This window comes from Lissotriton helveticus, chromosome 4_1 (assembly GCF_964261635.1).
Source record: "Lissotriton helveticus chromosome 4_1, aLisHel1.1, whole genome shotgun sequence".
NCBI lineage: Eukaryota > Metazoa > Chordata > Amphibia > Caudata > Salamandridae > Lissotriton > Lissotriton helveticus.
This window is the reverse complement of record NC_136063.1, coordinates 37,171,688-37,197,872: the sequence shown is the minus strand read 5'-3', so window position 1 is coordinate 37,197,872 and position 26,185 is coordinate 37,171,688.

Here is a 26,185-nt window from a genome sequence, read left to right as displayed (position 1 = left end):
AGGGCTACCATCCAATCTACACCTTTCTCTGCGCAAACCTTCGCAATACGTATTTTCAGAGTCTGATTATGTCTCTCGACGAGGCCAGCTGCCTCGGGATGTCGTACACAGTGGAACTTCCACTGGTACCCTAACAGAAGTGATACTTGTTTCATGAGTTCGGATGAGAATGGCTGTCCGTTGTCTGAATACACGACCCTGGGCAAACCATAGCGTGGGAAAAACTCACGAACCAACTGCCTGGCAGTGGTCGCGGCAGTGTAATCTGGGACTGGATATGCTTCTGTCCATCTGGACAAAGGGCATACAACTACGAGGACATACTTGAAACCTCGGCATCGATCCATCTGAATATAATCCATCTGGAGGACTTCAAAAGGGTGGTCAGGAGGATGGAATCCACCTTGTTCCACCGGAACACCTTTACCTGGATTGAACTGACAACAGATCATGCAGGTACGGACGTTTTGCTTCGCTGCTGCTCGTAAATGCTTGTTAAACCAAAGGTTCTGGATGCTGTCTAACATGGCTTTTTCTCCTAAATGTGCTGGACTATGTGCTGTGTTAATAATGACTTGAACCATAGAGTCGGGGAGAAACCATGTGGCTTTTCCCTTCGTCAACCATCCCTGATCTGTCTGGACCCCTCCTTGTTCAGACCATTGCTTGATTTCGTCTGGGGTAGCATGTGTCTGTATGTCTAGTACATCTTGTGTAGGGTCCTTAACTGTCATACAAGTCGTCTGGTCTGGAACGTCTGTTTTTATCATGTTAACTGGAATGTCTGGAGTCTGAGCTGTAAGCTTGGCTGTTCGATCTGCTAGATCGTTACCCTGGGAAATGGCGTCAGTGGCTTTCGTATGTGCTTTGCACTTCATAATGGCTATAGCGGTCGGTAAATGTATTGCTTCTAAAAGAGCTTGAATGAGGGGGCCATGCTGAATCTTGGCTCCATGAGAGGTCATGAAACCTCTTTCTTGCCAGAGGACTCCAAAGTCGTGAACGACTCCGAATGCATAACGTGAATCTGTATATATGTTTACTTTCAGGTTCTTGGCTCGTATGCAGGCTTGGGTCAGAGCAATGAGCTCTGCTGCTTGAGCAGACAAGGTGTCAATACGATGTGTTTCTATAACTTCAGTTTCAGTAGTCACTGCATATGCGGCTACTAACTCTCCTGTACTTGTTCTCATACATGAACCATCCACGTAAAGTGTCAGGTCTGGATCAGGTAATACACTGTCCGTCAAGTCTTGTCTTGGCTTTGTCATGGTGTTAATAACTTCCACGCAGTCATGTGTGGCAGGATTTGAGGTAATCGAGGGTAACAGTGTAGCAGGATTTAAAATGTTGCAGCGTCTGATTTCTATGTGTGGCTGAAACAATGTCAGTTCATATCCTGTTAATCGTGCAATTGTCAAGTGCTGAGTCTGTGTTCGGTTTAAAAGAACTTCCACGGAGTGTGGAACCTGTACTGTCAGGGAGTGTCCTAACACTATGGAATCACTTTGTCTAATAGCTAAAGCTGTGGCTGCAACTGATTTGAGGCACGCAGGCAAAGCCTGGGCTACCGGATCTAAGGTGCTAGAAAAATAAGCACAAGGTTTGTGTTGTCCTGCTTGATCTTGTGTGAGAACAGATAATGCTGTACCATCACGTTCAGTGACAAAAAGTGTAAAAGGCTTACTGTAGTTTGGTGTCGCTAACACAGGTGCATTACATAAAGCTTTCTTTAACTCATTGAAAACAAGTGTATATTCCTGGGTCCAAGGGAGGACAGTCGATGTGGCTGCCTCCTGTGTCGTTAACTGTATCAGTGGCTTGGCTAGATAGGCGTACTGAGGAATCCATTGTCTGCAGTAAGAAGTGAGGCCGATAAAAGCTCGTACCTCCTTCTGTGTCTTGGGCTGTGGAAGATGTGCTATTAACTGGATACGGTCTGGTGTCAACTGTCTACCCCACTTGGACAGCAAGTGTCCAAGGTATACCACTTGCTGGACACAGAATTGCAGTTTCGAAGGGGACACCTTGTGCCCCATTTCTGCCAGAAAATACAAGACGGTCAGTGACGCACATTCGCAGTCACGTTCTGTACGGGCTGTGATCAATAGGTCATCGACATACTGGAGCAGGGCAGTGTCAGTTGGCATGTGAATACTGTCTAGTTGTCGTTTCAGTGCTTGGCTGTAAATACTAGGACTTTCTGTGAACCCTTGAGGTGCACGTGTGAATTTATAGCTTCTTCCATTTAAACAGAATCCGAAAAGGAACTGGCTATCTGGATGGATGGGGACACTAAAGAAAGCGTTCTTGAGATCGATAACAGTGAAGAACGCTGCTTCGGAATCAATGGCAGTCAATAGGGAAGAGATATATGGAACCACTGGGTACTGGGGTATGATACATTTATTAAGTTCTCGAAGATCAATCACTAGTCGATAAACTGGAGGTGCATTTGGGTCAGTGCGTTTAAGAATCGGGATGATCGGGGAATTACATGCATTGGAGTCCGTTTCTACAACCACTCCTTGAGCAATGAGCTCGTCAATAATTTTCGATAAGGCTGCTACAGCCTCAGGTGGCAACTTGTATTGTCGGATTCGGGGTAATATAACTCCTTGCTTCAGAGTGACACGATATGGTGTAATGTGCATACAACCTACATCAGTTGGACCTTGCGCCCATAAATGCTGTGGTACATTCAGTAATCTTGGATCAAAATCTCTTAACACATAATGTCCTTTAAAATCACGTAAAAACAATCTCACTCCTTCCGGAGAACAACAAATTACTGCACCCAATTCTTTCAATGTTTTAATACCTAGTAAGTTTTCAGGACATGATTTCGTAAGTAACAAATCTGTAGTTCGGGACAATGGACCAACTTCTAGGGAAACTGGTTTCGATATTTCGTTAACAATAGGCTTTCCTGAAAATCCCAGGGAAACATTTCTTGAGCCTGAGAGAGGAGCCCCTGGAACCTCGTCATGACTGATGGTAGTCCTACTTGCCCCTGTATCAATCAGAAATTTTCTGTCTTTCCCTAATACTTGACTGTGTACATAGGGACCCTCTTGATCTACAGGAACCTCGATGAGAGGCAAGCCAACCTCCCTCTCTAGGCTGTTTCATGAATACTGCTGATATTCTGGATAATCTGACTGTGCGTACTGGTACATCTGCTGTGTAACGTGTTGTGTGGCAGCTATAGGCTGCGGTACTGTAACTGTCTGTTGTGCGTTCTGCGGTGGTTGCGTATTTTGCGGACCATGTTCCTGTCTAGGAGGACGCGGTCTTTCTTTCGTCTTACCAGTAGCTATGTTGTGTTTCAGAACTGCACATTCGTTTATATAGTGACCTGGCTGTTTACAGTAGTTGCATGTCCCTTTAACGGGAGCTGCAGAATGACTAGTTTGATTCGTACCCTTCTTCTGACTATCTGGTAGAACAGACTGTGCCACTAATACTTTCATTTTCGTGTCTTTCATACGTCTCCTTTCATGTTCTTGTTCTTCTCTGATTCGGTTCTGGTGGTACTGTAACATTTGTAGCATTTGGGACGGGGTATTAGCTTGCCAGGTACTCTCGACTTTCAGTACTCGATTTTTAACTTGTGGTAAAGAATTTTCTACTAATTTGGTAACAAAAAGATGGGGATACGACTCACTACTTGTTTTCAAGCCGCTATTAATAATGAAACATTTCTCAAATCTGGAATAAAAATCACTAGTGTCTTCGTCTTGTTTCTGTTTACAGGCTGAGATGGCATCCCAGTCTTCCTTTTTCGTGGCTAGTAATCTTGGCAAGACTTGTATTAACAACTCGGGCAATGCTTTGGCTTTTTCCCTGAGACCGGTACCAGGAACTCGTGTGTTATCTTCATTCTCTAATGCGGTCCAGTCAATCTTTTTCTCTCCCACCTCCCATTCTTTTTCTTTGAGTTTTTCATATATGCCCGCAGGCAGCAGGACCTTTAACATTTTAATGATATCAGGATACGTGTATTCTCCCATACGGAGCATGTCTTTTAATTCACAGTGGAACCCTGCAGGATCTTTATCGTGACAGGGCACTAACTTTTTCATTTCTAGTAGTTCTATTTTCGTTATAGGGGTGTAAACAAATACTCGTTCGAGCTCACCCCCCGTTCCCTTAACAGGATGTACTTCTCGCAATGGATTCTGTCTATCTATGTAGAAAGGGGGTGAAACAGGAACAAAATGCGGAGTCAGAAACGTTCTGTATTTGTGGCGCTGTTCTAAAATGACGCTAATCAAATCGGTACCTAGGCCTTTCCATCTGTTTAGGAGTAACTCGTTCAATACATTATATAAAGGACCTGGATCAGAATGCTGATCCTCGCACAGTGTAATGAGATGCTGGATCATGTACATACCCACCAGTCGCTGCTCGCCTGGCGACAGTTTCAGAAACATTTGGGCCACTACTTCGTCTGAAAATGTGGTAGAATCACTAGTCCATCGAACTGCTGATCGGGCTAGTTCTTGTTCATGCATGGTACTAAGCTCACTGTAACCTATTCGTAGTTTCAGAACTTTATCGGTAGCCTGGAATAATTGTTCAAGGGAACACTGTTCTGGTACGGGAGGAGGAAAAACTTTCTTGTAGTCTAGGCGTGTGTGTCTATCGGAAGGTCTCGTCCTACCTACATACGCTATTCTGGTGGGATTCTCGTTGTCTAGATCTTCGTCTGAAAAGACATTCTCTTTCTCGGCCACTCTGCTTGCTTTCTCCTTTTCGTGTATACATATAATTTCTTTACAAATTTTTCTGTACATAGTTTCTATACTATTTTGTGTCTTGTGTTTTCCATCTGCTATATTGTCGCTCCATCTTATCAGGACCTTCATCTCGTCTTTGTCTTTATCAGGATGATCCTGTTCTCTTATTAAACAATTTATTAAAAATTGCAAAATCATGCCTTGAGTCTCGACTTTCCTGTGTGTCATAGCTTCGTGAATACTTTCTGGTTTCTCCCCTGTTCGGATGAAATGATATATTCTGTCTAAATGTTCTTTCATATCTGATATGGTAATCAAAAAATTTGCAACTCGTCGTAAACGTACGGAATATAATATCATGTGATCTTCGCCTGGCACTGGATCATATCTACAATCAGTAAGGAACCTCTTGAGGGCTTCGTACGTAGCCACCTTTGGCGTGCGCTGTAACGCTGCATCTCTCAGCGTCAGTCGTTTTGTTTGAGGCGGGGTAATAGGAATACCTCCCCCTGCTCCTCCTGAACTAGAATCGTCAATTAATACTGAATGTGCGGCTGCTGGTAATGTGACTGGTAAAGTAGGAGTACGTAATGTGGGTTGGTCCTGGGGTACTGGCACATTAACAGGATTCCCGGGACCAACGGCTGGAGGCACAGTAATTACGTTATTAACAGAAGGTTGAACTTGAACAGGCGGAGTAGGATTCGTATTAGCATATTCTGGGACAGTGTCATCTAAATAGGAAGAAAGGAAGATCTCAGCTGCGGTCGGTTTATGACGTAGCTTAGTCGGGACCAATGGTGGCGGTAAATTACAGGGTGTTTCCGGGGTCGCCTTCGGCAAACCCTCGGCGAGAAGAGGATACATACCTTTAATAAGGGCATTTCTTTGTCTGTCTGACTGTTCTGCTCTAACTCGTTCACCTTCTTCTAGTAATTCCCTTTCTTGGGCTTTTTCTGAGGATTCCCTACTTAGTTCTGCTTTTCTGAATTCCTTCTCTGTTCTTTTATGCGATTCTTTACGCCATAATTCTATGGCATCTTTCTGGGATTGTCTGGCTTTCTTTTTCCATAATGCTTCTTCTACTCTCATGATGCACTCGGCATCCCATGTTCCTGAAACAGGCCATCTATATTTCTCTTCGAGATCTTTGGTGTAGTCCACCCATAAATCTAGATACAGTATGGCATCTAAGCCATGCTTATGATACATGAAATGTCCAGGACTGTCCCTAGGAGGGACAGGAACTGATTCTTCGAGTAACGCTTTTCTGGTTCCTATCTGACGTAACTTTGAAAACAGAGGCATATTTGAACGTACTTGAACTTGAACACAATACACAATGAACACAGTAATGAATAGCAAAACAGTCACTCATACCACGACATCAAAAACACATTAATATCAGTTCGAACAGGTGCTACCTAATACATTGAAAACACAATACTTCGAAAACATAATACTGGAACTTCTCGAGAAACTATACCAGAGAACAGACTTACTAGAATTACTGGATGCACTGCTAAAACAGTACAGAACATACCGGTCTCCTAAAGAGACACGTCATACCGCATCCACCTAGGTGAACACGTCGGACCGGATCTGTGTACCCAAACCCGTCGGACCGGGCACAAATTAATGAACCCGTCTAGATACGTTCCCAGCAACGGTACTCACCGGGAAGCAAAACTGAAGGCCTCGGACTGGACTGGACTGCTACGACGTCTGGTTACTGTATTTGTGGCGCTGTTCTAAAATGACGCTAATCAAATCGATACCTAGGCCTTTCCATCTGTTTAGGAGTAACTCGTTCAATTCATTATATAAAGGACCTGGATCAGAATGCTGATCCTCGTACAGTGTAATGAGATGCTGGATCATGTACATACCCACCAGTCGCTGCTCGCCTGTCGACAGTTTCAGAAACATTTGGGCCACTACTTCGTCTGAAAATGTGGTAGAATCACTAGTCCATCGAACTGCTGATCGGGCTAGTTCTTGTTCATGCATGGTACTAAGCTCACTGTAACCTATTCGTAGTTTCAGAACTTTATCGGTAGCCTGGAATAATTGTTCAAGGGAACACTGTTCTGGTACGGGAGGAGGAAAAACTTTCTTGTAGTCTAGGCGTGTGTGTCTATCGGAAGGTCTCGTCCTACCTACATACGCTATTCTGGTGGGATTCTCGTTGTCTAGATCTTCGTCTGAAGAGACATTCTCTTTCTCGGCCACTCTGCTTGCTTTCTCCTTTTCGTGTATACATATAATTTCTTTACAAATTTTTCTGTACATAGTTTCTATACTATTTTGTGTCTTGTGTTTTCCATCTGCTATATTGTCGCTCCATCTTATCAGGACCTTCATCTCGTCTTTGTCTTTATCAGGATGATCCTGTTCTCTTATTAAACAATTTATTAAAAATTGCAAAATCATGCCTTAAGTCTCGACTTTCCTGTGTGTCATAGCTTCGTGAATATTTTCTGGTTTCTCCCCTGTTCGGATGAAATGATATATTCTGTCTAAATGTTCTTTCATATCTGATATGGTAATCAAAAAATTTGCAACTCGTCGTAAACGTACGGAATATAATATCATGTGATCTTCGCCTGGCACTGGATCATATCTACAATCAGTAAGGAACCTCTTGAGGGCTTCGTACGTAGCCACCTTTGGCGTGCGCTGTAACGCTGCATCTCTCAGCGTCAGTCGTTTTGTTTGAGGCGGGGTAATAGGAATACCTCCCCCTGCTCCTCCTGAACTAGAATCGTCAATTAATACTGAATGTGCGGCTGCTGGTAATGTGACTGGTAAAGTAGGAGTACGTAATGTGGGTTGGTCCTGGGGTACTGGCACATTAACAGGATTCCCGGGACCAACGGCTGGAGGCACAGTAATTACGTTATTAACAGAAGGTTGAACTTGAACAGGCGGAGTAGGATTCGTATTAGCATATTCTGGGACAGTGTCATCTAAATAGGAAGAAAGGAAGATCTCAGCTGCGGTCGGTTTATGACGTAGCTTAGTCGGGACCAATGGTGGCGGTAAATTACAGGGTGTTTCCGGGGTCGCCTTCGGCAAACCCTCGGCGAGAAGAGGATACATACCTTTAATAAGGGCATTTCTTTGTCTGTCTGACTGTTCTGCTCTAACTCGTTCACCTTCTTCTAGTAATTCCCTTTCTTGGGCTTTTTCTGAGGATTCCCTACTTAGTTCTGCTTTTCTGAATTCCTTCTCTGTTCTTTTATGCGATTCGTTACGCCATAATTCTATGGCATCTTTCTGGGATTGTCTGGCTTTCTTTTTCCATAATGCTTCTTCTACTCTCATGATGCACTCGGCATCCCATGTTCCTGAAACAGGCCATCTATATTTCTCTTCGAGATCTTTGGTGTAGTCCACCCATAAATCTAGATACAGTATGGCATCTAAGCCATGCTTATGATACATGAAATGTCCAGGACTGTCCCTAGGAGGGACAGGAACTGATTCTTCGAGTAACGCTTTTCTGGTTCCTATCTGACGTAACTTTGAAAACAGAGGCATATTTGAACGTACTTGAACTTGAACACAATACACAATGAACACAGTAATGAATAGCAAAACAGTCACTCATACCACGACATCAAAAACACATTAATATCAGTTCGAACAGGTGCTACCTAATACATTGAAAACACAATACTTCGAAAACATAATACTGGAACTTCTCGAGAAACTATACCAGAGAACAGACTTACTAGAATTACTGGATGCACTGCTAAAACAGTACAGAACATACCGGTCTCCTAAAGAGACACGTCATACCGCATCCACCTAGGTGAACACGTCGGACCGGATCTGTGTACCCAAACCCGTCGGACCGGGCACAAATTAATGAACCCGTCTAGATACGTTCCCAGCAACGGTACTCACCGGGAAGCAAAACTGAAGGCCTCGGACTGGACTGGACTGCTACGACGTCTGGTTACTGCTACGCACTACGCATGCGCCTTGGGCTTCGGAAACAGGTGGGCCTCCGGATACCTCGGACCTTGCTCTCTCGGCTTGGGCTCTGGTCGGGACGATCCGCCTTCCTCACCGCCTCGTCTGGATGCCGGACCGCAGTCTCCGTCTCCTCCGTGGGCCTGAGGGAGACTCGAAGCAGAAATATCTGCACGTGCACAGTAGGGGTCCGTCACGGCTGTAGAAGGGTCAGGGGGCCTGCGTTACATCGCCGGCGCGTGGGGAAGGGGCTCGTCCCTGTTCGGGCGCCATTGTGTGGTAAATAAATAAATAATTACCGGTACTATTTTTCTATGCATTAACTGAAAAGGATAGCTCAATAAATAAGAGGCAAAATCTGTGGTATCTGAGTCATACGGGCTTTAATTAAGTGGCTTGAGCCAATGGACCATCGGGTTCCATCACCTGCTAAGGTTCAGGAAGGGACAGACACAGGACAAAGGGAACAGGCTAAAAAAGGGGACAGCTAATATCTTATTAACATCATACAGTATATATAGTAAAACAGTACAATTGCATTGAATACAGTAGGCGTAACAAGTGACAAACGGAAGATAAGAACATATGGGCGTAAACAGAAGGCGTGCACAGGGTGTGCACGGAGACATGTGATGTAAACGTCACAGAAGTGTCATAAGTGGGTGGATACATGGAGGGGGCTACCTGGGCAGCTGGAACCTTTAACCTACTGGTGCGCGCAAACGGGTCATGACGTGTAACTGGGGAGAGCTGAGGGCCGCTGACTTCTAGCACTAGAAGAGGAGACTGTAGAGGAGACTGAAGTCTGGGATGTCAGAACGACCTGTACCTATAGCGTATCTGAAATCTTGTGTTTAGAGTACATGTTGCTTGATTCTAAAAGTCATCAGGGCAAAGGCTACTTGTCACTAAGGCTAGTGCATGCATATATTTCCTCATGTATTGCGTGTGCTATGAATCTTTTATGGATATTAATTCAGTAATTCTCTTGCATGGAGACAGGAAGACTAGACTATAAATGAAGATATTTATGCGGTTCGTTAGCTAGGAATGTGAAGCCGGGGAGCTGAACTGATAACTGTAAGCATAACATATTCTTGGCAGACAGGCAGGCAGGCCAGGCCGGGCACCGCGCTGTTTGGCAGGGAGTAAGTGAAGGGTCAGGGATGCGGGCGGGGCTGCATCTGTCCTCGGAGTGGTTCAGGAGACTTGAAGCATGAATCTAGTGTCCGGGCCCTGTGAGGCCTAGAAACGGGTGTATCTCGATGATTTAACGTGCACAATGTAAAGACGTTGGCAACATAGGTCTAAAAGCCTAATTCACGTTGCTTTTACGGGGGACTGGATAACTGACATACTAACGTTGGACACAACTGTAAATGCGTCTTTATTCGGTCAAGGGGGTAAATATGAATCATAGCGTATTTATCATGCACATATAACATATGATGGGGAACACGTAGGGACACATGACAAGGCAAAATTCAATTTTCCTCAGTACAAGGACCCCTTCTTCACAGTTGTATATTTGCTGACGAGTAGTTGAAGGTTTAAGCATTGATCCAGTGTACTCCTTTTAGCCCTAAAGCCGTACTGGGCATTAGACTGGGTTCCTCTGCCTTCTAGCCATTTTGTCATTCTACCTAAGATGACTCTGCCCAAGATTTTAACGGCAGAGTCCATTAGGGAAATAGGCCTATAACAGGCAGGTTCACCTCTTTGGCCTTTTTTAAAGATTGGAATAATAGTAGACCTTGCCCAGGACTCAGGAAAGTTGTTTTCTCTTGAGGCGTTAAAAACATTGGTCAATATCTTGGGCCAAAATTTCGGGACACACATATATAAATCCGAAGGAACCCCGTCCGGGGCCTTGTTTTTAAGTGTCTCATTTATAGCTTTTCCATGTCTTCCTCCGCAAAGGCCAAGATTGGCCCTACATGGTGGAAAGCTAAAGTCTCTTGTGTGGGTCCAAGGGTTGACTGGCTATAAATGCTTCCAAAGTGGGCAAGCCACTGCTCGTCTGGAATAGTACATTCCACACCCTGGTTCTCCACCCCAGAGAAATAGGGCTGATTAATAACCGCCCAAAATTTAGAACTATCCCGCAGAACTTCTTCTGATTGCAGGTCACTCCAGGCCTCTTCCTTAATCTGAGTTTTATGACCCTGAATGGCCTGTTTGTATTGTTTCCTAAGGAATACTATGTGTGCTCTGTTTCTAGGTGTTTCCTTCAGAGCTTTTAAGAGAGCGGAGTGTGCCTTGGTGCAGTTTGAATCAAACCATATGCAAATCAGTCTTGACCCTGTGCATCATGGGAACAGTCCAGCCCAAACAGCCAACTAGTATGCTTGATTCTGGTCCAGGGAAGACATGACTTGGCAGTTCGGGATGGACTGTTCCCATGAGGCACAGGTTCAAGACTGATTTGCATATGGCCATGCCTGAACTGGGGGGGCGTGGTGAGCAAAATAACAATAGATTAAACGCAGATCTGTGATTGGGGGTGAGTGTTTTGCCAATGTGCAACATTTTGTCCATCATCTTGTGTGTTTTGCTTTTCGCCCTATGCGGGAAAGGTATGCCCAGACGTGGGTCCCATTCTCACAACGCCATTGGAGTCAAGCTATCCTGGCTGATGACGGCTGACAGCCAGAAACTGGTCCTAGGATGCTTGATTCTGGTCCAGGGAGGAAATGGCTTGGCAGTTAGGGCTGGACTGTTCCCATGAGGCACAGGGTCAAGACAGATTTGCATATGGTAATGTCTGAACTGGGCTGGCGTGGTGAGCAAAACAACGATGGATTAAACCCAGATCTGTGACTGGAGGTTAATGTTTTGCCAATGTGCAACATTCTGTCCTTCATCTTGTGTTTCACTTAAGACTTTAGGCTGGGACGAAGCACCAATCATCAAGAAGGGCCCGCCCCCAACAGTCACAATTGAGCATGCATTGCCACTTTGTAATAAAATAGTAATGACCCTTTTATTTCTCTTAAGTTTTTCCACTCATGCACACTGATAAGCTGATGCTGAAACGAGGGAACAGAGGGAGGTGGGATGTGCAAAGCCTTAGAGATCCCAACCAGGCCATGGCTGGTGACCCATGGACTCAGAGGGTCCGAGGATAGGCGCCGGCCAGCCCCAGTTCCTCCCTGCAGCTTCGAGTGTAGGAGCTGTAGCCGGCTTTCGAAGAGAGCGAACCCCGGGTGATCCGCAGAGGCAGGTTCGGTTGCGGCCTGCCACCCACCTGGTGAACCCCACTCATTGCCAAATCTGCAAGATGGCAGAGGATGAAGAAGGGAGTGACAGGGAGTGAAGATTGAAGGGAAGGCAGAAGCAACAATCGGCAGACAGAGGCATTGACTTCAATTAACTTTGCCTCATCTCTGGTAAGACCTGTTTCTACCCGATTCTGAGCCAGTGGCCTCCACTGACTGCACTCCCCTGTACCAGTCCCCACTTTAAGCCTGGGCTACCCACCCCTGCACACCACTCCTATCTTCTGAGCGGCCAGCTCCAGCCATAATCAGAGGTGAGGAGTAGGAGAGGGCATGAGCTGTGGCAGTAGTAGACACCGCCTTCCAATTGAGAACACAGGCACCTGCAAAAGTGGCCCAGCGAGGTCCGGGTGCAGCATGTAGTTGGCCTGGTGTGTTCTAGCTTGGGCCTCACCAAACATGTGAATTCCTCAAAACAGTGACCATTGCACCCCCGCTGCACATACTTTGTCCTAGCGTATCCCTCCCTTTGTGGATCAAAGGGGGGTGCACACAGTTACAGTTCACGATCAAGCCTTAGACTGCACTATTTGGAGAAAAAGAGGTCCCCGAATCATACATCAACATCACCATCCAAATAGAAGAAAACAAAGCTATACCAAAAAGTGACACTACCTGTGCCACCACAATGAGATCTGGCAGGACCAGAGCAGCAGTAAAAACAATGAAAAAACGTACCTTGAAGAATAATTACAAGGTAAAAGAGAAACCCCCCAAGGCAAAAATCACGCATTTCTTAATATCTCCAAGGCCCAAAGACACAGAACCTGTACGATCAACATCTTACAGGTTCTGTGTCTTTGGGCCGCACCCCCCAGACCTGCAAGCCCCTCAACAATAATCATAATCACCTACCTGTTGTCAACGTTCAGCTGCACATACTAGAAATCCATCAGGAAATCGTGGAATCGACATTACATCTCTCTCCAGAGAACATTGTAGGTGGAAGCTGGCCTACCATTCAAACTACTGCCAACTGCTCCCATGCAAATGAATGGCATCAATCAAGGAAAATCAATAGAATGGCAAGAATTACTATTCAGCTAATTTGAAGAAATGCAGGATGTAACCAAGAAAGAAGCATAAGTGCAACAACTAAATACCACTATGAATTCTGGACCTATCCATGGTTATAACACCCTAGTCTGGCGATAAAGGTCCAGCATGCAACCGTAATATTCCCTGAGACTACAGCCTTCCAGGAAAGGCCATCCCAAGGACAAACCAATCTACTTAACAGATATTTTCTCTCCAAAACAAAGCAACTGATCGCCTCACTCATCAGTTGACACCCATCAGACAGAGAACTGCTTACTATTCTCAGCTTCCTTAAGGGTTTCATTTATAAATACAATGGATATTATATCCTCGGCTCTAACCTTACACTCACTAAAACTAGAAATTCTGTTGGAATTGCTGAATGTCCTAGTCACACATGCCTCTGGCATTGAAAGAAGAAACCTCCAGAAATTAAACAGACTGATTAAGCAAGTGCAAAAAGATCCCAGCACCTCATACCATGAGTTGCAAAGTCATCCTGTGCCCTGGGCAGCCCCCAACATTTTTCTGACTGATACAGGTGGTAACTGACTCTGACTGACCCTGGGCTCTGCCCACCCAAGTCCATGGCCAGTGCTATGCTAAAAGAGACACATTAGAATACAGTTAAAACACTTAAATAGACTAGGGTACACAATGGTATGGTGGGGTACTCCTGTGATTGGCATGACCTACCCTATAGGACCCTAGTATATATTAGGGCAGGGGGTTGTAAACTACCTAGGAGTTCCTATTCCCTTAGGGCAGGGCAGTTTAGAAGCCAGCAGCCTGTATATGCACTTGCATGTGTGCACTGCTGAAGCCTGAAAGCCTGAGGTTAGTTTAAAAGCAACCCTGAGGGGCAGGACTGCTTTTAAAAGGTATATTGTGCCCTAACTCGACTTTGGTGTTTGGGGCACTTAAAAATGGATAAACTACAATGTTTTGATATTTTAGGTACCCCTAGTGTCTCCCCTAGATATCCCAAGGGTTGGGGGGGTCAGATAATTATAAGGTACACCCTTATAAAATGAGTTTCATATGCCCTGGGGAAGTTACATTTCAAATTTAACTCCCAGATTGTGATACAGAGCTGCTCAAATTCGATGTTGATGCTAGGAGCACTGTGGAGGAAGGATCTGCAATATGTGTACAGATTCAGAACCCCTAAAGTCTCCACTAGTTGCCCATGGGCTGGTAGAAATTAGTGAAGTACTTATAGAATATGCTTTTGTAAATCCTGGTGCTTGAAAAACGCTCAAGTAATTTTTCCCATTGCAAATCCCCTGTTACATAGGATAACATGGTAGGAAGTTATTAACTAATAACTCTTGACAGGAGAGGGCTAGAACGGCCATTCAAAGACTTTACTGAATGGTATTAGTAAATTCAAGAATATTATTTTGTTGAATTTCTCCTGAAGTGTACATAGAAGAAGTTATAAGTCTTTCTTGTTTGTAAGTCCAGATTCAGTCATCCAGAGGTCTGTCCTGATTGGTCAGAGTTAAGAGGTTTAGCCAGGCTGCCTTGAAGAGGTGATAAAGAGCCTGTTGGGTTAACCAGCTTTGCTGGCAGGGCAGTGTGCTGTTGCACAGGAATGCCAGGCCATGGGGAGGCGTCATAAACCATGGTCTTCAAAGAAGAGAGCAGAAACCAGTGTCATTTACAACTCTGAACTTACCACCTCTGGCAGATGGTAGAATTAAGAAAGGTATGAGCAGATGCAGGGGGGAGAGTCTAAGTAAATTAGCAGTTCTAGGGGGGTGTTTAACCAGCTCTGCCTCCCTGCTGGAAAATCAGCCATGATGAATTTGGAAGATTTGATGCACTCTGGGATAAAATAATGCCACACTCTACAGGATGTGGTCATATCTTTGAAGAGTTACTCGCTCCCATTGATCAGAAGTGACCTCCTGCCTGACCCAGAGAACTTGTAATAATTATCTGCTGCTTGAAACTTACTGAAGCAAGTAGTGCCCTGTTTGATTTGATTTTGTGATTTGTAGAGCGCACGAATGCCTGAGGGCGTCTTGGCGCTGTCACTGAATTGAGCTGCCTGACAGTGAAATTGGTACCCCCTAGGCTAAGCTGAAAAAAGCCAGGTTTTTAGGTTCTTTCGGAAGGACCACAGTGAGGGGCTGTTTTTCAGTTTGACCGGAAGTTTGTTCCAGGTTTTAGCAGTGTTGCCTATGAAACTTCTCCCCCCGCCCCCCCCACCTCAATTGTTTGAATTTTGGTGTTATGAGGAGCTTGGCACTACTGGATCTTAGCATCCTGATTAGTTCATCGGGTTTTAGTTTGTTGTTTAGAAAACGTGACCAGAACCGTGTAGTGTCTTGTAGGCTAGGCAAGCAGATTTGAACTGAATTCTTTTTTCTACCGTGAGCCAATGTAGTCCTCTGATCTTTTGGGCTACAGGGTCGAATTTGGGGATGCTGAGAATCAACCTGGCTGGCGCGGTCTGTAGCCTCTGTAGTTTTAGTAGCAACTGTTTTCTTAGCCCTAAATATAATGCATTGCCATAATCTAGTTTAGATAATGCTAGCAAGGTGACCAGGGTTTTAGTGGTGTCTGGTGGGATGTATGGTAACAGTTTCCTGATGAGTTTCTGTGTATACCAGACAGTTGAGGAGAGGTTGTTTATTTGTGTTTCAAAGGTAAGTTTGGAGTCAAATATGACACCCAAATTCCTCACATTGTCCACCGGCGAAGGACAATTCCTGAGGCTGTCTGGCCACCAAAGGTTGGACCAGATGTCCGGCTCAGCCCCTATCAGCATAACCTCCGATTTGTCACCATTTAATTTTAAACAGTTGTCCTGCATCCATTTACTAACCTGGACCATGCAGAGCCTGAATCTATCTCGGTCTCTGAGGTGTTATTTGAGATTGGCACCACTATTTGGGTATGATCCGCATAGGATAGTGGGATGACCCGCAGTTCCGGATGATGGCGGCCAAGGGGGCAACATATAAATTAAAAAGGGATGGGCTCAGACTCGAGCCCTGGGGGACCCCCCAGGGCAGGCTGAAGGACCTTGAGACAAATTCCCCAAGTTGGACTGAGAACGTTCTATTTCCCAGGAAGGAGGCCATCAGGTTGCCAGCAGATGCATGAAGGCCTAAATCCTTCAGCCTGTTAATAAGGATATCATGGTTTACAGTGTCGAAGGCCACCGACAAGTCTAGCAAAATGAGGGCGGCTTTCCCTCTTGTATCCAGTATACCCCTTATTTCCTCCGCTGCCATCACCAATGCCGTCTCAGTCCCATGCTGAGAAGTTTTGCTGTGCAAAGATGTCGAAGGCCTGACCTCTGAAGAATGCACCATCTGAAATTAGAGCCCTGTGGATTATGTATGTATATATGTATAGGTATTCTTGTATAGCGCAAAATCTGTCACCCGACGGGCATCCTGGTGCTTAGACTGTCCTGACACTTACACATACATTACACGATTACATTGCCCTGGGAAACAGGTGAGTTTTCAAAGTTTTTTTAAAAGAATTAAGATTTTCCAAGCCTCTCAAACCTAAAGGAAGGGAGTTCCACAATCTTGCAGCCGCAAATCTTACTGGAAAATAACTAAAACGTGGACTCCCTGACAACTACAGTTTAAAAGAGCTTATCTGAAACATCACCAACTAAATCTGCACCTTGAGAACCACCAGTGGATTTGTAAGGGTTTTGTACCAGTGGATTGTGGGAACTGAAGTCCTCAACTTTCACGAACCATCTTGGAGCTTCTAGACCGTTGGAGTGTGTTGGAGACACTTTGGGACCTCTTGAGGAACTTCAGGAAGAAGTTAAAGACGTTTGGAGAAGTTTGAGCAACTTTGGAAAAAAGCTCCATAGAGGGACCTGCTCAACCTGGCCAGCCAAGCCGCCTGCCTTGAACAGCGAGACGGCCAAGCCATCCAGGATCGCCCCGCTAAAATCTCCATTAGTCCAACTTCCAGAGTTTGACTGTGACTAGAAGAAATCTGAAGCCGGCGAACCCTCACCGAATCCAGATACAAGAAGAGCATCGAGAGACCCGCAAGAAAAAACTCCAGAAAAGTTTCTAAGTCCGCTCGTAGAAAAGGTGACAGGGAGCAACCTCGAACGCCAAGCCGCCTGCCTTCCATCGCGTGTCAGCCTAGATTCCTGGGTTGCCCCGCTGAGGCGCTAAAGAAAAATTGTCTGAGGACGCTCCAGGAAAGTTGACCGGGAGCTTATCGAAAGGCAATCCGGCAAACCCTCACCAAATCTGAACTGGCTGGGAGCTTCGAGGGACCTCGGAGAGAAAAGCTCAAAAAATCTTTCTAAGCGTGAAGGTAGAAACTAAGACCATTGTACTGCTGCGAGCTGCAGCCACCCAGGGCTCCATCGTGGTTGGCCTGAAACTTTGACATTGACATCGGTCTATCGTGAGCAGGTATCCCAATATGGTGCTATAATCTTCTAAGTGCTATATTTTCTAAATCTTTGAAATTAATATCTCCGCTTCCCTACATTGGATTTTTGTTGTTTTGGTGTCATTTTAAAGATAGAAATTTTTGTTAGATTTTTATTATGTGTCGTGTCATAATTATCTACTAAATTGATGTTTTTAAATGCTTTACATACCTATCTTTGAAGTTAAGCCTGTCTTCTTGCAGCCACCTTACCAAGGATTGAGCATAAGACTAATTTTCTAAGACCTATGCTGAGTCCTATCATGTGTTGCTGGCCTTATTGCCAGTGGCACACCCACATTTGACCCTACCAATAACCCACTTTCCAACACCATGTGTGTCTGTGTGCCTCTACTTTATATCTCATGAAATCAATTCCCACCTTCCTGACGGACATACTAGCAGATGTAAACCGTAGGCCTATCCCTTTACCATCTAATAAGCTGACCACTATAAGCTTGAGTAAGTCCTCCACTTCACCCAAATGGGGACATCACCACATGAGAATGGAAGTCAGGGCAACCAGAGCACCAAGGCCAAACCCCAATCATAGATTGATGACTTGCAATCTGTAACAACACCACCTAATTTATCATACCAAGGTCCTCAGGAGGCATAAACCCCTTTACAAAAAGGGAATCTAAGTGGCTTAGAAAATCGAGAATCAATCAGAACAAGAAGAACATTGTTCTATGAACCCCACCTCCTGTATGAGCACAATGCAGCAAAGTCATAATCCACCCTGCATGTGAGCAAGACAAGACGCACCATAACAAGAACCAAAGTTCATCAATACATTATTAACAACCTTCGGTAACTCAGCGCACCACCAACAGCCATGGCAGCCAACAATACCCCATCGCCCTTCAGAACAAATAAACTCACATCATAGTAAAAAGAAGGCTCATGCGTGAATACAAGATCATTCAACCCACACGGTACACCAGTTTTCAATTCTTTTTATGCTTTTGCTTTCCCCATTTTATTTTCATTTTACTTTTCTTTACAGTAGCTGCGCCTCACAAGGGAGCTTCAATCAATCAATCAATCAATCAGTCAGTGTACTTGTAAAGCACGCTCTTTACCCGTGAGGGTCCCAAGGCGCTATGTGGAGGGGGGGGTGCTGTTACTGCTCGAAGAGCTAGGTCTTGAGGAGTCTTCTGAAGGCGAGTAGGTTTTGGGTCTGCCGTATGTGGGTAGGGAGGGTGTTCCAGGTCTTGGCGGCGAGGTAGGAGAAAGATCTGCCGGGAGCACAGCCGGGGTAGCTGGACCCTCGTTTAAATTGTATTTTTCCCTCACCTTTATCTTGATTCTGCCCTCGAGCTTCATCACCTGCAGCCACACCCCCTCACGCCCACCATCTCAAAACCAGACGGCGGTCTACAAAGCCGGACCTCTAGCGCATGGACACCAATCACTCAGAGTCAGTTTCTTTTCCTTGTAGTATCAATTTGCTTGAAAGGTACCTGGCTCTAGAATTTAGCCGCCATCTTGGAGAGGCTGGAAGTTCGTATTTCCCTCTGTGTAGGGCATTAGTACCACTTTTTAAAATTGTTTTCCTTGTAGGCATTAGTTACCCTGGAGTTGCCTGGCTCTGGATTTTCCTGCCATTTTGATAAGTCGGTATTAAACTCTTTTAATGCTTTAGCTTTCTCCGTTTTATCTTAATTTTGCCTTTCTTATAAGTAGCTGCGATCCCACCCCCAGATGCTGACTACAAAGCTGGATATCTAGCGCATCGGCGCAGCGGGCGCACCAAAAGACAAGCCCGTCTGCACTAATCCATGCCTGGATCGCTACCGGCGCCAGACACTATGTCGGTTTTGGCCCAGACCTTCGTCAAACGACCAGACTTCACTATTCAAGAGAAGTGCTGTTACAACTTAGACCCAAAGGTAACTTGTGTCCCGGACAATGCTATGACACACCAGCTGCAAAAGAGTTTGCTATGCTGCATACAATGCAACTATACCTTTCACTTTCTCCCTTTGTCTCACGCTAGATGCTTTGACTCCACAATGACATCCCTTGAGGTAGGAAGAACGCAGATCTTCTTTGTTATCATTAACGCAAGATCCCTCTCAAAAAAGGCCCTAGTTTTCCAGGACTTCATCGAAGGCCATCTAATAGATGTGGCCTTTGTCACAGAAATGTGGGCTTACGCCTCCACTGACCCAGACCTGCTCCTTACTCTCCCCAAAGGCTTCAAAATAGTTAGAAAGGATAGAGTTGGGAAAAGGGGAGGCTTATCCATAATTGTGGTTCAAGCGTCTTACAGACAAAACACCTTCAAAGGTATACTACTCTATCATCCTCCAAGAACCAAATCCTCCTTACTTGATAAGATAGATCAACTTCTAGAAGCTAAAGCCAGGGAGTTTAACTTTGACATATTATGAGACTTAAATGTCCATTCGGAAAATGTTTCTGACTATGAAACTGAAGATCTCCTTGAACAAATGGCCAGTGTAGGAGTTAAACAGATTGCTAAAGGGTCTACAACTTAGCAGGGCATTATCATAATGGGATCTTTTTGAATCTTCCCAATTTAAAATACAACAGATCACTTCTCTTAATCTAGTTGAATCACAGTGCGATCTCGTGTGACATCTTTTGCCACTCAAACTGTCTGTAAAAACCCCCAGGTAAGGTCACTACCACTCGCTCGTGGAACAAGATAGGGGCAGAGCAACTCAATAATGTGCTCACTCATTCTTTACAGAAAACTACTTCTGAATTAGATCTCGCAATCACTAATTACCATTCTTGGATAGACTCTGTCATCCGAAAGCTGCCACCATTGGCCAATTGTCATCACTCCAGACAATTTCTGGCGAAACCCTGGTTTAATGACTCACTGAGAGTTCAAAAACAAATCTGTCATGGGCTGGAAAGTAAATGGAGATTAGATGACAGCCCTCAGACAAAAGTACAGATTGCAGATTAGCCTTTTAAGTCCATCAAAATGTAATCTTGAAGGAAAAGACATTTTACTTCAAAGAAAAGATTAAAGCAGCCAAGGGCTGTTCGAAAGCTTTATGCTCTACTATTAAAAAACTTTTCGAAGCTTCCGGATCCTCAAAATCACGAAGCAAGTCAACAATTTTGTGAGGCTTTAGCTCTCTTCTTTCAGCATAAGCTTAAACTGGTCTATGATGCCTTTTTGGCCCAGGATAATAATCGTTTGATCAATTCTTCTTCTCATTCTAATCACAGATCTCCTTTACTACCCACATTTGGAAGTCCGACAACACCGAAGCTTTCATCATTTCCTATTTTAACTCGAGATCAGATTTGAAAAATAATCTCAATATTCAAGTCAGGATCCCTCATGGACCCATGTCCACTGAGAACTCTTCAATTATCCCCAGATATTGTAGCATCATCCCTTCTGCCTATTTTTTATCTTATGCTTACTTCAGGACACTTCCCTATTGAATGGAAAAAAGCATCTATATTAATCCATCAATCAATAAATTTGTAGAGCGCGCTACTAACCCGTGAGGGTCTCAAGGCGCTGTAGGGAGGAGGGTAGAGGGGGTGGTACCGCCATTGCTCGAATAGCCAGGTCTTGAGGTGTTTCCTGAAGGTGAGATGGTACTTGGTCAGTCGTAGGTGTGCGGGGAGGGAGTTCCATGTCTTGGCTGCCAGTTAGGAGAACGATCTTCCTCCGGTGGTGGTTCTGCAAATCCGTGTGACGGTGGCGAGGGCGAGGCTGGTGGACCGGAGCTGGCGGGTGGGGGTGTAGAACGAGAGGTGGTTGTTGAGGTATTCGGGGCCCATGTTGTGGAGGGCTTTGTGTGCGTGGGTGAGCAGCCTGAACGTGATCCTCTTGCTGACAGGGATCCAGTGCAGGTTTCTCAGGTGGGCGGATATGTGGCTCTGGCGAGGGATGTCGAGGATGAATCATGCGGAGGCGTTCTGTACGCGCTGAAGGCGTTTCTGCAGTTTGGCTGTGGTTCCTGCGTATAGGGCGTTCCCGTAGTCCAGTCGGCTGGGGACGAGGGCCTGGGTGACCGTCTTTATGGTCTATGGTTTTGGTGGGGATCTACCGGAAGATCTTTCGGAGCATGCGCAGGGTGTTGAAACAAGAGGACAAGACTGCGTTGACTTGCTTGGTCAGCGTGAGGGAGTCCAGGATGAATCCAAGGTTGCGTGCATGGTCCCTGGGTGTTGGTGCGGTGCCTAGCGTCGTGGGCCACCAGGAGTCGTCCCAGGCAGATGGGGATTGTCCGAGGATGAGGACCTCTGTCTTGTCCGAGTTGAGCTTCAGACGGCTGTGCTTCATCCTTTCTGCGACATCTTTCATCCCATCCTGGAAGTTGGTTTTGGCGGTGAATGGGTCTTGGTGAGGTAGAGTGTCAGTTGGGTGTCGTCGGCGTAGGAGATGATGTTGATGTTGTGTTTACGTGCGATGGTGGCGAGGGGGCTCATGTAGATATTGAAGAGGGTTGGGCTAAGTGAGGAGCCTTGGGGTACACCGCAGATGATCTTGGTGGCCTCGGGGCGGAAGGGAGGGAGGCGGACTGTCTGGGTTCTGTCGGAGAGGAACGATGTGATCTCCAGGGCCTTTCCTTGGATCCCAGTGTTGTAAAGGCGGGTTATTAGGGTGCGGTGGCAGACGGTATCAAAGGCTGCCGAGAGGTCCAGGAGGATGAGAGCGGCTGTCTCTCCGTTGTCCATCAGGGTCCTGATGTCCTCGGTGGCTGCGATGAGGGCGGTCTCTGTGCTGTGGTTGGCTCGAAATCCAGTCTGGGATGGGTCGAGTGAGTTGTTTGCTTCGAGGAATGCGGTCAGCTGTTTATTGGTGGTCTTCTCAATGACTTTAGCCGGGAAGGGGAGAAGAGAGATGGGGCGGAAGTTCTTGAGGTCTTTAGGGTCCGCTGTTGGTTTCTTCAGAAGGGCGTTGATTTCTGCGTGTTTCCAGCTTTCAGGGAATGTGGCTGACGTGAAGGAGCTGTTGATGTCGTTCCGGAGGTGGGGTGCGATGATGGTGTCGGCTTTGTTGAAGATATAATGAGGGCATGGGTCGGAAGGGGAGCCAGAGTGGATGGTGTTCATGACCTGGGTGGTGTCTTCAGTGCTGAAGGGGGTCCATGCGCTGAGGCTGGTGGTGGGGGTCGTTGGTTTGGTGGCTGGAGGCGGAGTCTGGGGCCTGAAGCTCTCGTGTATATCTGCAATCTTGCGGTGGAAGAAAGTGGCGAGGGAGTTGCAGAGGTCTTGCGACGGTGTGCAGTCGTTGTTGTTGGCGTTGGGGTTGGAGAGCTCTTTGACGATGCTGAAGAGTTCCTTGCTGTTGTGGGTGTTGTTGTCCAGCCGCTCTTTGAACGATGTCCTTTTGGTGGTGCGGATCATCTGGTAGTATTCGCGGGTGGCGCTCTCAAGGGCTGTCATGTTTTCTGATGTCCGTTTGTGACGCCAAGCTTTTTCGAGGGTTCGGCATGATTTCTTTGCGATTTTGAGGGCGTCTGTGAACCTTGAGGTTTTTCTGTTGCTAGTCTTGGCTGGGGGTTTCTTTAATGGAGCGAGTTCGTCGGCGCAGTTGGTGATCCACTGTGCGAGATTGTGTGCTGCGTTGTTGGTGTCAGAGGTGTTGACAGGAGGGTTCTGGCTCAGTGATGCGGTCAGCTGGTCTGTGGTGACTTTACTCCAGCATCTGCGGGGGATCTGTAGCGTGTGGTGGTGGGATGTGGCTCTCTTGAAGGTGAACTGGATGCAGCTGTGGTCGGTCCAGTGTAGTCCGGTAGAGTGGCTGAAGGAGACGTGGTTGCTGGCGGAGAAGATGGGGTCGAGCGTGTGGCCAGCGAGGTTGGTTGGCGTGTCCACCAGTTGCTTGAGTCCGAGGTTGGCGAGGTTGTCAGGTAGGGTGGAGGTGTTGTTGTCGCTGTCTTTCTCCAGGTGGAAGTTCAGGTCCCCTAGGAGGATGTACTTTGGTAAGGCTAGGGCGTGCGGGCTGATGAAGTCGGCGATGGTTTCTCTGAATTGTGTCCGTGGGCCCGGGGGTCTGTAGATGAGCGTTCCTCTTAAGAAATCTCTTAAAGAAATTCAACTTAGATGCTAACGACCCCCTGAAGTACAGGCCAATCTCACGATTGCTGTTCCCTGCAAAAGAAGTTGAAAGGATTATCAATCAATAATTATCCACCTTTATCAGTGAAATTGGCATCCTCGATCCATCGCAATAAGGATTTCGGGCCCATCACAGTACCGGACTGGCCCTGATTATGGCCTCGGAAGAGCTTAGACAAACTATAGACGGTGTGCTGAGTGCAGCCCTGATCCTCTTAGTTATGTCAGAGGCTTTTGATACGGTCAACCACAATGTGCTGGTGGACCGTTTATCATCACTTGGGATCAGAGACAAAGCGTTCTCCCTGTTAATCCCTTTTCTGTCAGATCTGTCCCAAGTGGTGGCACTTGGGGATTTCGTTTCCCCTCTCTTTTCTCTTCCATGTGGGCTCCCAGGGCTCATCTTTGAGCCCTACCCTGTTTAATCTGTATGTCACTCCCTTGGCCAAAATAATTTAAAGTTATAGTTTTGCCCTGGTGTCATATGCAGATGACAAGCAGAATATTGTGTCAATCAACAGTGCAGCTGCTGCAACTGTAGTCTGATTTCAGGACTGTATGGGCCAGATAGGAATCTGGATGCAAGACAACTGTCTTAAATTAAATTATTCTAAGACTGGAGTCCTTCTATTTGGGAATTAATCTTAAGTATGGACAGACAGTTGTTGGCCCTCTCAAATGGGTCCTTTACTGGTCCCATCAAATAAAGTGAAAAATCTTGGTGTTTTCTTCAACACTAATTTATCATTTGAAACCCAGGTTAATCACACAACATCCACCTGTGTTTTCATTCTAAAAGTTCCCAAGAAGGTGCTTGCTTTAATCTCTTTTGATCTGAGGAAAACAGTGGTCACTGCACTTATTGCATCCTGGCTTGATCACTATAATGCACTATTCAGCAGTGCGAGCAAGCATAGCATCAGAATGCTCAGAATGCAGCAACAAGAGTTCTGTTAGGGCTCTCACACTTTGATCCAGCTTCTAAGGCACTTACACATTTGCACTGGCTCACAACCACATTCAAATCAAATCAAATCTGCTTTATTCGATTTATGTATCATAAAACCATAAAAGCACAATACAGAATAGAAAAACAGCAACCTTTCTATAACACATATTGATACATATATTTCCTGATTCGTAAAATTTATACAAGCAATTTCTAATATTTATAAAAGAAGTCTTGAACACAGACAACAATTTTTTCAAAACAAATTAATACATAGTGTTCCTATGTCTGATAATAGCTTTTAAAAAAGACAACATAGCTATGGTTATTTGTTCTTTTTCTAGGGTTTAAAGCCTCAGAAATGTTATTCTTCATTGCATAAGTCCCCATTTCTTTAGAATAGGAATTAAAAGCCTTCTCCTAGGTAAATCATAATATTTACAGAAAAACATGCAGTGTAGAGTGGATTGGATGAAAATATATTCCGACGGGCAAAGTGACAGATTTCTAGACCAAGTATTAGCTTCTGGAAAGGTAATCGTTCTGAAAAAAGACCCGCAGTGAAACAGTGCTAAAAACATGAGGGAAAAGCAACTTTGCACCTGTATCAGATAGGGTTCAGTACCCTGACATTGCAACATCAGGTGATTCTCCATAACTGATTTCTTCGATTTTTCGGAAAGCCAGCGCTTATTCTCTAAATGGCTTAAACACTTTGTTTTCAGAATTTTTCTCGATACCCTTTCCAGGCTATTTGGGGAATCAAAATATTCAGGATGGCCAATATCATACAATAGTTTTTTTTACATAATTAATCCATGATATGCTGGCAACTCCATCTAATTTGAGGCAAGACTCAATTACATCTTGATATAACCGGTTTCAACAGACGTCCAAACTTTGTGCCACAATAAAAGGGGATTTACTTTGATGATATCAGATATGTAAGACAAACCAGATAAGAGAATCTGTCTATGTTGTCTATTTTTTCTGTTTCAATTAAAATTTTACATGGTTTACTTTTCTTAACCTCACAGCTCATAGTATAGGTCTTACTTATATTTACTTTTAGACCTCTCTCTTTCATGTAAGCAGTACATTTGGTAACTGCTCTTTGGAGGCCTATCTGCGTCCGCGCCATGATCACTGCGTCGTCCGCATACAATAAAATGGGAACAGTGGTGTTCTTGATGATTGGACAATCCTGCTTATCTTCTGCCAAATATAGTCCTACACTGTTTATGTATAGGGAAAATAGGAACGGGGCGAGTATACATCTTGTCTTACCCCCTTTTTTATGCTGAATTTAGTTGAGCATTCCCCCTGCTTTACGTACCGAACCCTCTCCCCGTTCCGCTGTACAGTTCCATTATAAATAATAGCTAAATTGGTATCAACATCCATCTCATTTAGAGTGCTCCATGGTTTCTCATGATTTATTCAGTCAAAAGCAGAGCTTAAGTCAACGAACGTTAAAAAGAGCTTTCCCCTTTTGGCTGTTGAATATGTGCCGATAATGCTAGGTTTAATCCCTGTTTGATTGTTCCAAACACTACCCGAAACCCATATTGAAATTTAGTTAGTAAGCCTTTCTTTTATACCCACAATTGTAATTTATTTAAAAAAATCACCCTCCCAGCGACTTTCATAAGTGCATCCAGTAATGAGATTGGGCGAGAGCAACTAGGCTCGTT